This window comes from Schistocerca gregaria, chromosome X (genome assembly GCF_023897955.1).
Source record: "Schistocerca gregaria isolate iqSchGreg1 chromosome X, iqSchGreg1.2, whole genome shotgun sequence".
NCBI classification, from domain to species: domain Eukaryota; kingdom Metazoa; phylum Arthropoda; class Insecta; order Orthoptera; family Acrididae; genus Schistocerca; species Schistocerca gregaria.
This window is the reverse complement of record NC_064931.1, coordinates 719,327,850-719,343,134: the sequence shown is the minus strand read 5'-3', so window position 1 is coordinate 719,343,134 and position 15,285 is coordinate 719,327,850. Positions and strand designations below refer to the sequence as shown.

The following is a 15,285-nucleotide window of genomic DNA, read 5'->3' as shown; positions in this document are numbered from 1 at the left end:
GTGAAACAGAAGTAATTAGAGTCATAAACAACCTGAAAAACACTAAGACACAGGATGTTTACGGGATCTCAAATATGCTGGTGAAACTGTCTTCTACCTTTATAGCTAAGCCACTTGCTAAATTATTCAACGAATCAATGGCAGAGGGGGTGTTTCCAGAAAGCCTGAAAATAGCAAGATTAATACCACTATATAAAAAGGGTGATGCGAAAGAACCAGAAAACTACAGGCCTGTGAGTATTTTACCAATAATAGCAAAAATTTTTGAACGTATTCTGCACAACAGGTTGATGAAGTTCTTCACAACATACAAAATATTATCCAGAAGTCAACACAGTTACCAGAAAAACAAGTCCACCACTACTGCTACAAAGGAACTTATTGACTATGTGCTAGATGCTTTTGACAGGGAAGAAACTACAATAGGGATATTCTGTGACCTATCCAAAGCATTTGACCTAGTAAATCATGAATTGCTTCTGCAGAAATTAGAATTCTATGGGATCAGAGGCACGGCACTTGACTTATTGAGTTCATATTTGACAAATAGATATCAGAAAGTGGAAATATCTGATGAAAAAGGAAATACATTTTACTCTGACACACAGAAAATTACACATGGTGTACCACAAGGAAGCGTGCTTGGGCCACTACTCTTTTTGATTTATGTAAATGATCTCCCCAGTGGCATCCAAAATAAGGCCATCCTCTATGCTGATGATACCAATATTGTGATAAAGGGTGCAAACTTAGAAGAATGTGCTCTAAATACTGAAGGGATTCTTTGTTATCTTGATACTTGGTTCTGCAACAACAGATTAGTACCAAATTACAAGAAAACTAATTTTATCTGTTTCAAAAATAACAGACCCAAACAAAATTTGATAGGATTAAAAATCAATGACAACAGTCTTGAAAAAGTAACAAGTGCGAAATTTTTAGGTCTCTACATAGATGACAAACTGTCTTGGTCAGAGCACATCAATGCTGTATGTCATAAGCTTAACTCGGTTTGTTTTGCAATTAGGAAGCCAAGTGAAATTGTTAATATGGAAACTCTGATAAAATATTACTTTGCACAATTCTATTCCATTATGTCCTATGGAATTGAGCTTTGGGGGAGTGCATCAAATATGAAAAAGATCCTTATTATACAAAAAAAGGCAATCCGCATAATGACAAGACAAAAGTGGCGAGCCACTTGCAAACCAAAATTTAAAGAACTAAATATCCTAACGGTAGTAAATGTCTACATCTACAGAATTCTAATACTCACTAAAAAACACATTAATCTCTACCAAACGAACGAACAGGTACACCAATATGAAACCCGGAATTGCTGGAAACTAAGGGCAATTCAGCATCGGACCAGCCGATATGAGAAAGGGACTACATACATAGGAATGCGCCTCTATAACTGTCTACCAAATGTCATCACAAAAGCAGAGAGCATAAATGAATTTAAAAAAGGTATTAAACCAATACTGACAGAAAACCCATTCTATACTATACAGGAATACTTTGATTACAGCAAAAGTATGAATAAATAAGGTATGATAATAAACTTGTATAATTGTAGACTATCATGATTACTAACTTAGGTGATTTTAACATGTGTTATTATTAACTTTTTATAATATTGTTAATTTGAAGCTGTATAAGTAAACCCTTTTCATTCAATAAAGGGATATTTCGACTACAGCAAAAGTATGAATAAATAATGTATGATTATAAACTTGTATAATTGTAGACTATTATGATTATTAACCTATGGGATTTTAACATGTATCATTATCACTTTTTATAATAGTATCAATTTGAAGATGTATATGTGAAATTGTAATGTATTCTCAACTTCAATGTAAAACATGACAATGCCTATATGTAAAGATACAACATGTATCAAATGTATTACATCAAATGGCTGCTGAATAAATAAATAAATAAATAAATAAATCAAATTCATTTGCCCACTTAGCAATAATTGAATACGAAGGAGTAGAGTCCCCCAGTATATTCTGGAAACTGGCATCAATGTCCTTTGCTTTCATACCTTTCTTTACGAAGTACTTAATCACTGCTCGAATCTCGATTTTTTCCATCTTCCCAAATCACTATGTTGGAACAACAACAGAGCCAAGAGCACTGACATGGCACACATATACAGGCAACAGTTAGTTCAATGAATATCATTGCGCTAGCACTGACGTCTCTTCTTGGTGAATTTGAGTACAATCATTTCACAATTTCACATTCATCAATGAGGTCAGTAACTTTACATCTCATGTATGGCACACCTCTGTAACAAAGCTTTGATTTTTGCAGTTGCATTATCTAGTTGCATGATTTGACTATCTGGAAATAATGCTATACAGCGCACTGAGCTGTGAATTGACTAATGACTCCTGATGGTGCAAGAACACCATAAAAATTGAGCTCATGTAACATCATTTCATAGTAAACAGGACTGAACTGTAGAGCATTTCATTTGAACATTATGTGGCTCTGAATATATTGCCTTGTTTGATATTACAATTCATATTAAAAATGATAAATGATCTGTATCAGCTAGTAAATAATACACATTTACAAATTAATAAATTATACTTCAGGCTAAAAATTGTTTATAATAAAATTTTCTCAAAATTGAGAAGAAATTCCCATTTCCTTCCTTAAAGTTACTCATAAAAATACCCTGTAGTGGTATATGATTGATTGTATCAAAATTTGTTGTTAGAGATTTGGAACATTGCATGAATGCATCTAGTGGCAGCAACTTTTGCAAAATTGCACTGAAAATCCGGTGCTTTATGCTCTTGGTGTGACTTTCTGATGCTACGATTGCAGGTTCGAGTCCTGTCTTGGGCATGGATGTGTGTGGTGTCCTTAGGTTAGTTAGGTTTAAGTAGTTCTAAGTTCTAGGGGACTGATGACCTCAGAGGTTAAGTCCCATAGTGCTCAGAGACATTTGAACCATTTTGTGACTTTCTGAAGCATTTTTCATCATGCTGGAAATGTTGATCACTTTCTTGCACCAAGTACAAATAGCATTTGTACTGTTTGTGGGAATACTGGGTAGCCATGGTTGAGAAGAATGATGCACAGACAACTTGGCAACTAATTCCACACTTTATTGCCACTGTTATGCACTGAGTGGGTAAAAAATGAGTTACTGTGATGCACATTACCCAAGAGGAAAGCAGGAACTGATGAACAAAGATCATGATTTTGGTGCAGATGAAGCATGTTCATAGTTGCTGCAGTCAGTGTGTTGAGAAGAGTTAATCCTGATGATCAATGCCTCCACAGTGACCCACTTCCCCCTCTTCCTATGCAGGAAACTGCATAGTGGGTAGGGACAATGGTTCACTCCTGCACATAGCCCCATAGAAATGATGCCATAGTGAGAGCAGGCAGAGTTGCTGTTGGTTATATTTCTGATGTGTAGATGCAACACCAGTCCTGATGACAAAGCTGTCATATTGGCATGAAGATCAATATCAGAAGGGTTGGGGGTGGGAGAGGTTGAGATGAGACGGATTGAAAGGTCTTCCTCCTTCTCTGCTGTTAGCACCCAAGCATGTTTGAGCTGGTGGACAGATACTATTAAGAGTTTGTCTTTCACTAGTATTGAGAATGTTTGTTCCCTCCATAAAAGTACTTTGTATAGGGTGGCACACAGTTGCTGGAGTGCAGCTCAGACTGTGTTGTGTAGCATTACATAGGAGACATTGCTTAGCCTCTTGGGGATGAAGATGGGTCATAATGCATGAGCATGAGGTGGGGATGTAAGAGTTTTGTTAATGAGGCACTGGAAGTTCGGTACCAACAAAGGTAGTCCTGCAGGCATCATTCGTGGGGAAGGTAAGAGAGACTCTGCTGGGAGGGTGAAATATTTGCCGTATAACACCTGCTCAAATGATGACTTCAGGTTGTCTTTGTATGCTGCCCGCGTGCCTAGCAGAGCCCAGGGTACAGTGTCTGTCCATTGGGTATTGTAGAACATTCAAGTGGCCTTCAATGTCTGATGCCATCTTTCCACTAACCTGTTGTTCTGTAGACGGTAAGCCATTGTATGAAATCATTGCATGCATGCTGCATAGTTTGTATTGCTCAGAAAAGATGAGTGATTCATACTGCTGGCCCTGGTCAGCTGTGACAGATGCAGTATTACTATTACTATACTGCTGGCCCTTGTCAGCTATGACAGATACAGTATTACTATTAAAGAGAATGAGACCATCCTAACCAACAGTACACAAGTAGCTCATGTATTTAACAACCATTTCTTAAATGTAGAAGCAAATATTGGTGAGAATAGTTCAAAAGAAAAAGCCAGGCAGTACATGGAAGAGTCAGTTTTGAAAAATTTTTGTCAGATTATGTTTCACCTAACTACCTCTTGTGAAATAAGTAAAATTATTAAATCTTTGAAAAATAAATGTTCTGTTGGAGTAGATGATATCTTAAATAAGATATTAAAACAATGTGGAGCAATTACAGCTGATGTTCTGAGTCACATATAAGGGCTTATTTCAATAGTGGTACAAGTCCATTACCTCCAATCTTCTGTCTATAATGCTTCTGAAATTAAACAAACAGAAAGAAAGGTTCATCTCTAGCAAGAAGCCATATGCTTGAATATTTCTGGTATCTCAACTGCAGATTTTTCAATGCTCATTTAACTTTTGGACTCTGTATCTCAATATGAACAAAAATGGACTTGTACCACTATTTAAATAAGCCCTTCATACATAATACATCACTAACTCAAGGTATTTTCCCAGACAGGTTAAAATATGTCATTGTCAGCCCTCTCTACAAAAAGGGGGACACCTCAGATGTCAACAATTATGAGTTAGTATCCTCGCTTACAGCATTTTCAAAAATCTTCGAGAAAATAATGCACCCAAGAGTGTTTAGCAAACTCAGCAGAAATGGGATACTTAGTAAACCACAGTTTGGATTTCAAAAATGCTATTCCACTGAGACAGCAAAATACAGTTTCACTGTCCACATAATAGAGTCTTTAAATAGTAAAATGTCACCAATAGGAATTTTCTGTTGCTTGTCCAAAGCATTTGATTCTGTGAACCATGACATTTCGTTACTGAAATTACAATTCTATGGCATAAATGGAATAGTATATGAGTAGTTTAAGTCATACCTACAGAACAGGAAACAAAAAGTTTCTTTATATGGGTCAAGTGATTTGAATAATTTTGCCACTTCATCTAACTGGGGTGAAATTACATTAGGTGTTTCACAGGGTTCAATCATGGGTCCCCTTCTGTTCTTGATATATGTGAACAACCTATTTTCTTATCTGAAACAAGAAGCTGAACTGACACTGTTTGCTGACGATACAAGCATCATTATTAATCCAGTACAAGAAACTCCAATTGAAAATGATACAAATAAGGTATTTGGAAAAGTCATTAATTGGTTTTCACAAATGGGCTTGCTCTAAAATTTGAAAAAACACAGTACATTCAATTTCCTGCTGCAAAAACTACCATTCCTTCAATAAATATAACACATCAACAGAAGTCAGAAGACATACATATATTAAAAAATCTTGTTTCATATGTACATTTCTTGTGCACTTGACATGTTCCAGATCATAACGGCTTCCATACCGTGTGGTTGATCAATGGAACATTCAACCAACTAACTAACTAACGACAATCGGCATGGGAAATCCAGGTGCTAATGAAAGTGATTGGGCTACTATGTCATGTAAAGGAATTGCTTCAACTCAATGGGTTGTGCACTTGATGGCTGATAAAATGTATTTGTAACCTTTGGACTCATGTAAGGGGCCAACTAGGTCTAGGTAAACATGCTGGAAACATCCTTTCGGTACAGTGAAGGTGCCTTGTGGGGAAATGCATCTGGTCTTCCTATGCTGGCATGGGGCACAGGTCCTCACCCATTTCCCATAGTCTTATTTAAATCCTGGAAATACAAAACATTCTGTAATGAGTCTGATGGTTGGGCAAACTCCTGGGTGTGACAGGTTGTGGGAGCTGTCAAAACTTGATTTCCTAAATGGCATGGAGATCCATAGGCATGGCCATCCCTGTGATGTGTCACATCATAGTTTTGTGGAGAGTTGGGTAACCTTATTTGTTCAAGCTGTATGCTTATATTGGAGTCATTTGAGGGTTCACATAAATGATCATCTTGTTCTTGTACATTTTCTAGGTCCTCATAGTTGATTAATGGGCTGATGGCATGATTACAGGACATATAGTCCACCACCACATTTTCCCTCAATTGTGTTGGATGACTGTTGACTACTGTGCTACAAGATCAAGGTGCTGGAAGTGGCAGGATGATACATCCAGACTAGGTTTGTGAATGGCATATACCAGGGGCGGTGTTTATAGAGAAGTCCTCCCTGAAATACTTTACTGCCTCATAGAGCATGAGCAGTTCACACTCATATGTGGACTACAACCTTGGGGTCCCTTTAATTTGCATGAGAAAAAATTTCAGTGTTGGTGCGCATAATTAACGGTTTACTGTACGGCAGCCCTGATGGCAGTGTCACTATCGTTGGCAGTGACTGACAAGTGGACCTGTGGTGAGGGATGGTCCACGGTCACAGTCTTCTGTAGTGACTGTCTGATTGCCTTTAAAGCTTGATATTTATTCCAACAATGGAACAGTTCAGTTGTCTTCGGTGTTGTTTCCAGAAAGGATGTTGGTGAGGGGGATGTGGCACTAGTAGAAATCAACCATCCCTAGGAATCTGCATAGCTCCTTGTTGGTAGTGGGCCTGGGAATAAGTTGCATGAACTCCATCCTCTCTTCCATTGTCCCAATCCCTATTCATGAAATGGAATGCTCAAGGAATCTTAAGCTCTGCTGAAGTAAGCGTCATTTCTTGGTGATGATAATAATGCCTATATTCTCCAAGATATGGAAAACCTGTCAGATGCGGTATTCATGCCTTTGGGCATAGCTGAAAATATCAGTGTATCATTCAGACATGGAAAACAGAATGGGAATTTGCATAAGATGAGTTGATGAATCTCTGCCATATTTGAGGCATGTTTTTAATCTGAATCACATGAAAAGATATTCAAATAACTCAAAGGGGGTGATAATGACAGTTTTAGCAGTGTCTTCAGTCACCACTGGTATTTCCAGAATGAGATTTTCACTGTGCAGCAGATTGTGCACTGATATGAAACTTCCTGGCAGATTAACACTGAGACTCAAACGCGGGACCTTTGCCTTTCACGGGCAAGTGCACTTGCCCACGAAAGGCAAAGGTCCCACGTTCGAGTCTCAGTCTGGCACACAGTTTTAATCTGCCAGGAAGTTTCACCATTGGTATTTGTATGTATGCCTTTCAGAAGTCTATGATACTGAAGATCTTTGTGCTTGATAATTATTCGGCAAAGTCCTGGATGTTAGGTACTAGGTAGCGGTCAGCAATTGTCCAAGTGTTGAGCAACCTGTAATCCCTTCATATTTGGAATGTACTTTCTGTAGGTCACATGTATTGGTGAAGCCCAAGGGCTATTTGAAGGGCAGATAATGCCCTTGTTAAGCAACTCATCTATTGTGACTTTGCCAGTTTGAAATTTGCCAGGGAGGAGGCAGCATGCTTTGCGATTGGGAGGGTGTCTCGGTTTTTCCGATTCTCCATACTGTGACATCAATAATGCCATCGGGGAGGGATGTTGGGAGGTACTTGGGGGGGGGGGGGGGGTGAGGAGGGAAAGGAAACATGGCTGTTGTTGTCATGTGTTGCTCAAACACTGATTGCACTGTCTCTTGTTTCTCTGGCAGTAAACTGCTCATTTATAGTGTTTGCCGAAGGGAGGTATTATGCCGATGGCGAGGGGTGACATTCACAGACTCAAGATGATAAATGCAACATTCCACTCCTTTCTTGCAGTGGTAGTGGATGTGCATGTTGCCTTTAGTGCCCATGGAGTCCAAGGTAAGTAATCTCTGAGTCAGTAATTTGTCGAGGTGGCGGTGTTTGTCATGTCACCAGGGCTGGTGGTCAACTTCTGCTCTCTGGTATGGGGATCCTCCACTGTATACCATGCATCGACTGGGTGTGTGTTCTGAGTTGATAGTTGTTCCATGGTGGCAATAGGTGAAGTTTGAAGGGACCTAAGTTGCAGTTTTATGTCTGGTAGCTGATTTTGAAACTCGTGCAGTAATACCTGAAGGAATGAATTTTCCTCTTGTAGTGGGAGACATTCTTTCTCAGTGTCGATGTACCGTTGATCTGTTGTTATCAATTTATTCTCAGTGGAGGATTGTAATGGTTGTAGCCTGCATACTGATGAAAGGTATGTGTCCTCATGTTGTCATGTAGCTTGTGTTGCTGGTCATCCAATCGTGTCCTTGATGGTGACATCTTATCTGCAGAGTTGCACGCCTTCCCGTAAACACAGGCATCAGTAGAATTGTCATAGAAAATCAGCCCCAATCAGTGGTTCATTCACACTGATGTATAGCACTGTCCACGTTAAGTTTTGGCTGCTGCCAAGGTCAATGTTGTGACTCACAGTTCCGTAAGTTGTGATTCAGTTCCGTTTGCTGTTTGTGTTGTAGATGCGGAGGCAGGGGCATGAGGGGGCGGGCTGGTATTCATAATTGTACTGATTTTGGATCCTGTTCCTGTGTGGCTGAGACTGGTTTGGTTCAGTAGGTATGATGTGTGGTGAACTTGGGTGATGCCATGGCTTCTGATGCCTAGTGAAGGTCACATTCTCAACATGTCCACACCACTACATGAAGTACATCAATGCCTGTTTGCAGCTAGAGTGTCCATTTAATTATCATTTCATTTCCAGCAAAGCTCCATGGTCATCTACGGTAACTGTTCTTTCGGGAACATATACTAACGTCATGTATAGTTAAAATATGGCTTCCCGGCCATTGACCTTCTTGTGCAAACGCACACACTCTGCCCGAACTCGTACGGGACTTGGTAGATTAATCTGCCACGAGTAATGAGTATGATGGGCAAACATCTCTTAGGCGCACTACAAATGTAGTGGTGTGGACATGTTGGGAATGTGGGTCTCACGGGGAGCGTGCAAGGGATAAGTCATTGCAGTCGCGCTATCCTCTGTGCCCTCGGTGGCTCAGATGTATAGAGCGTCTGCCATGTAAGCAGGAGATCCCGGGTTCGAGTCCCGGTCGGGGCACACATTTTCAACATGTCCCTAATGAAGTACATCAACGCCTGTTTGCAGCTATGGTGTCCAATTAATTATCATTTCATAGCCAGGGTTGAGGACACACTGTGTTGGCATCAGGTGTCAGCAGGTACATCCAGTAGTATTTGCTAGTGGTCTGTTGGGCAGGTGGGCAGGAGGGGGTAGAGGAGGGGGGCAAGACAACCATCACTGTTCCCAGTTGGCATGTTGGGGAGCCTCGGGATGGGTCAGTGTCATTCAGTTGCCATCTGCCACCTCTGTGTGCACTATGGCTGCACGCAGTATGTAATGCCAGTGGCTGCCGGATAGTGAGGCCAGCCGTTATGCAAACCATGTATGTAATCTGTCAACTGTAATTTATATTCCAGTGGGAGTGCCTCACTGCATGTTAATACAGCTTGGATTTCATGTGGCAGTTGGCTTCAACATGTGGCCCACAGCGTAATGTCAAGCACTAATGAGGGAATATCGAGCACTAATGAGGGATCTACCATGAACCATAAAAGGCGCCACACCATGACTGTGATGGCAATCATCAATTTAATTGTACCGCATGGCTAGCTTGAAGTACTTTTTGTCTTGGGGTCTTGCATAGCCCTAAAAGCAAAGATGATTTGGCTGCCTCTAAATTGTTATATTTAATTGACGACAGTAGGATGTCATTGACTGTTGCAGTATATTCACCTAAGCGACACAGTAAAGTTGAGTACTTCAATGTACCATCAAATGAATTGTGTGTGGTGAACAATGAATCAGTGGTGACAAACCAGGTATGGGTTTAGTCTACCAAGAATGGAGGCAGTTTTAGAGGTGTATGTTGCACTGCTGAAGTGTTGTAGGAAAGATGTCTGCTGGGCACTGATTGATTACATATAAGGGTAGCGGCATGTGGAACCATATTGATCATCCAAATGCAGTAGGGATACCATAAATGTTTTGGCGTGCCTCAGCTGGCCAATATCCACCCATGGGTAGAAATGGATTTGTCACCTGAGAACCAGACTTGCTAGCATAAGTCTTGGTGGAGGGTCTAACAAGTGGTGTTGCATGTTAATACTGGAGTCCTGCGGGAGGGTGGGGTCATCATTTATGTGCATCAGATCCAGTTGATCTGAGGTGAGTTGATCAGATCCTTTGTAATGTGTTGTGAATGGTGCCCTGCGGTGCAAGAGTTTCGAGTCTATTCATAGGAAAGTGGAAAAATTCATTTTTGTTCACACTTCCTGCTTTGATATGTCTAAATTGTGTGTTGCACTGTGGAGTCCATGGAGGACACAGTCAAGCCAAATGGAAGGTCCAAAAAGCCCCTGCTGATCACTGGTATCCATTGTCCATTTAAGAACATTGGGAATGAACTGAAATCTGGGGTCACCAGTACAGGAATCGTGGGTAGCCAGGGTTGCGTATAAGGATTTACAGACACCTTGGTGAAGAATTCCACACCTTATACCCACTGTTATATACGGAGAAAATATAAAATGTGTTATTGCAATGCACACTACTGAAGAGACAAATGGCAACTGATGAACAAAGATTATAATTTTCCGCTAGTGATTAAAACATTTCATAGTTGCTGCAGTCGATATGTTGAGCATAATTGATCCTCATGGTCGATGCCACCACAATGTTTTTGGGATCAAGTTCAACGCATGGAAATAAAAGCTTATATGACTTTTGATACTGGTCACACTTGCATGTGCTTTTGACATTTTTGAGATTTCAGCACCCACAAAAGAAAAAAAAAACTAATTTGAATGAACTACTGTCATGAATTTGTTTGAAGACACACTTTAATTTTGTTCTGTTACTTTTTTTCCATTTGTTGTTGGTTATACAGTGTTACCAACTGCAATTACCAATTCTTTAATTTTATGGTCTGTGCAGCTACAGATTCTTTCTGATTTATGTCCTTGGAATACAACAACACATTAGAATGAGAGTGGTTTTCTCTGTCCCTTAGCCTCTGTACTTCATGCTGCTTGGAATTATGGCCAATCACATTGTCAGGGATCTATTACTACTGCCAAGCAACACAGTCCAACAGTATATGGCACCAGCTAAATTTCAATGACTGAAGAAGCTACTCCTGGCCCATTCCCAATTAAAAGTCTGTTGACACAGGGTGAAGTGAGAAATATTGTTGTGAATGTCACGTAGTGCTGTGAATGGAAGAAAATGAAAACAGGCAGGTTGAGTGGGGTGAATAATTACCTAATACAGATAACTATATTAATGCTGCAAAATGAGACATTATAATAAATAATTAGAACAGTACTGCATAAGTGAATATATCACTTAGTAAAATGTTATAAACTGGTAAATGAATGACTTTAATATTATGCATTTTGGAACAACCCATCATCAGATATCAGGTACATCAAGTTGCATAGATGGACTGAAGATATGTGTTACATACACAACGTTCAGAGGCAGACAGTTATGTATTTGACATATAACTTCAGTTCATCTGTGCATCTCAGTGTATCTGATATCTGGTGATGTCCAAGATTATTACCACTCCGTTCAGCAAAATTACCAAGCAAGCATTCTAGCTTCATCATTCATAATATTATGTTAGTCTGTGCTGTCAAGAAGTGCTATACATCTGTTTAGTACAAGTCAGTAACCTTTGTAACTATGATGTCCTGTTTTCAACTGACACCAACAACAATTTTATTTGATCTAACCATTGTTATAATAAATTAAAAACAAAGATTCCAAGACTTACCAAGCGGGAAAGCACCGGCAGACAGGCACATGAACAAAACACACAAACACACACACAGAATTACGAGCTTTCGCAACTGGCAGTTGCTTCGTCCAGAAAGAGGGAAGGAGAGGGAAAAATGAAAGGATGTGGGTTTTAAGGGAGAGGGTAAGGAGTCATTCCAATCCCGGGAGCGGAAAGACTTCCCTTAGGGGGAAAAGAGGACAGGTGTGCACACACACACACACACACACACACACACACACACACACACACACACACACACACACACACACACACACATATCCATCCGCACGGATGGATATGTGTGTGTGTGTGTGTGTGTGTGTGTGTGTGTGTGTGTGTGTGTGTGAGTGTACACCTGTCCGTTTTTTCCCCTAAGGGAAGTCTTTCCGCTCCCGGGATTGGAATGACTCCTTACCCTCTCCCTTAAAACCCACATCCTTTCATTTTTCCCTCTCCTTCCCTCTTTCCTGACGAAGCAACTGCCAGTTGTGAAAGCTCGTAATTCTGTGTGTGTGTTTGTGTGTTTTGTTCATGTGCCTGTCTGCCGGCGCTTTCCCTCTAGGTAAGTCTTGGAATCTTTGTTTTTAATATATTTTTCCCATGTGGAAGTTTCTTTCTATTTCATTTACATTGTTATAATAAGCATTACAAGATGTTTAATTTAATTTCAGATATTTTACTAAACTGAACATGAAAATCTTAGTGAAGTACTTTTACAAAATTTATTATTTGCATGTCTTATTTCTACAACAGTAGTTGAACAGTACTTTGTGCCTGACTTGGAAATAATAAATTTTGCCCTCTCTCCCCACCTCTCAAGTGGCGGCATTAGTCAGCTTCCTCGGATCACAGCCTCATGCAACAGCTCGATGGGTATAAAACAGTTACAAATCTTTGTGTACACATTGTATCACCAATGGGTAGTATTAGTATACCACATACATCTACATACATACTCTGCAACCTTCAATGTGGTGCATGATGAAGAGTCCCTTGTACCAGTACTAATCATTTCCTTTCCTGATTCATTTGCTGCTCACAGTTGCCCATCAGGACTATTACCTGTGTATGGAATAAAAGTAGTCCTGTCACACTTCCCTGGGACATTACTGACAATACCCTTGCTTCTGAAGAACGCTCACCATCGAGGACAACATACTGATGTCTATCACTTATGAAGTCTTCAAGACACTCACATATCTGGGATCCTAGTCCATATGCTTGTACCTTCATCAGTAGCCTGCAGTGGGGAACCATGTCAAATGTTTTCTGAAAATCAAGGAATATGGGATCTGTCCATTGTACTCCATCCATGGTTTATAAGATATCATGTGAGAAAAGGATAAGCTGAGTTTCACATGAGCAATTCTTTCTAAATCTGTGATGATTTGGGGACAGAAGCTTTTCTGCCTCAAGGATATTTATTACATTGGAACTCAGAATGTGTTTAAGAATTCTGCAGCTAACTGATGTTAAGGGCATTTGTCTGTAATTATGTGGGTCAGTTCTTTTATCTTTCTTATATACAGGAGTCCCGTACACTTTTTCCAGTCACTTAGGAGTTTTTAATGGGCGAGAGATTTGTGATAAATGTAGGCTAAGTAAGGGGCAAATGCTGCAGAGTGCTCTTTGTAAAACTGTATTGGGATTCCATCTGTATCTGGCAACTTATTTGTTTTCAACTCTTTCAGTTGTTTCTCTGCACCATGGATGCCAATTTATATGTTCTCTATGTGGGGCTCTGTATGCCAGTCAAACAATGGTGGGTTTGTAGGATGCTCCCACATGAATGACTTCTTAAATGTGACATTTAAAACTTCAGCTTTCCTTTTGCTGTCTTCTGTTGCTATTGTACACTAGTTGATGAGTTACTGGACAGAATCATTTGACCCACTTAGTGATTTTAGGCATGACCAGCATTTTCTTAGTTTCTTGACAAGATGTTTTGCTAAGGTATGATGGTGGAAGTTGTTGTATTCTACATACATTGATCTTCTTACGGACACATAAATTTCTACTAACTTTTGCCTGTCAACACTCATGCGCTCTTTTTTAAACCAAGAGTGCAAACAATCTTGGTTTCCTCAGCATTTTATGAATCTGATTATTAGGTCATGGAGCATCCTTTCCATCCTTCATCCACTTAATTTGCACATATGTCTCCAGAGTGCAATTTACTATCAGTTTAAACTTTGCCCATAATCCCTCTAAATCTGTCATACTGGAGTTTAATGATGTCTATTCAGTACCTAAGTGAGATGCTAACAACTGCTTACCTGCTTTCTCAAGCATAAACATTCTCCTGGATTTCTTGGTGTTTATACTGAAGTGCAGTATAGACATGGTCAGGCCTGTTTGTAGCTACAAGGTCTGAAATATTTCCACTGTGTGGGGGTTGTCTACTTAGGTTTTCAAGGCAATTTTCAGATAATGTCTTCAAGAGTACTTCCCAAGACTGACATCCATACCACCTGCTGTGAATCCATAGACATCCCAGTCTATACACGGTAGGTTACAGCTGCCTCCAACTAATATGGCATGATCTGGGTAGTTCCACACTACTGACCATATACTCTCCTTGAATGACTCTAAAACTGTCACAGCAGAATCAGGTGGCTGGTGAAAACATCTAACAGTTAACTCGATTTCACTTATACCTTTTATACATCTCCAGGTAACTTCACTGTCACACTCAAATTGACCTTAATATTTTTGTCAACTGCTATGAACACTTTCCCTCATATGGTGTCTAATTTGTCTTTCTGATATACATTCCATGACTTGCTAAATCCTTTGGAACTTTCTACTTGAGGTTTCAGCCAGCTCTGTTCTGATGAGAGTGAGAAATTTCTTATACAACAGTAAATTCAGAAACTTTGTTACAAATACTTCAAAATTTACTGTTAAAATTTTCACAAATTGAAGTGTCTCTGCCTTGTATGTGATCTGGTTTCATTCTCTGTGTACGAGCATTTATTAGAGGAACTAAAACTACCTCCTAATATTAAGAAATGCCCAGGTGCTCTCCACAAGTATTCCACTAGCAAGCCAGCTGCTTCCTTTGTGCAGTGCAGCCCTCACTTATTAAGGAGAGTCCTACAACTCTGTAACCTACAAAATATGCAGCCATGATTGTCACAGAACTGACAGAGCCTCTGATTGAGGCTCCCCACTTGGCTCCAAACCAAAGGACCCCTTTCGACCCGGGGTATGATGCTGCAAATTCTGAGTTCTGCTTGCATCCCACGAGCAAGGCCAGCAGTCTTCACCACTTCACCAGCCATCCAAAGGAACTGAGGATGTTCTCAGAACCCAATTTACAGGTGCCATAGGTCCCAATATGAGCAACAACTT

At 40.0% G+C, this 15,285-nt stretch overlaps 1 non-coding gene across 1 annotated transcript; it reads left to right on the top strand.

Annotated features, from left to right (window-relative positions):
* The first annotated feature begins 9,110 nt into the window (after positions 1-9,110).
* Positions 9,111-9,185, top strand: Trnat-ugu (transfer RNA threonine (anticodon UGU)). The gene has a single exon. It is a non-coding gene; the product is annotated as a tRNA-Thr (tRNA).
* Positions 9,186-15,285: the final 6,100 nt, after the last annotated feature.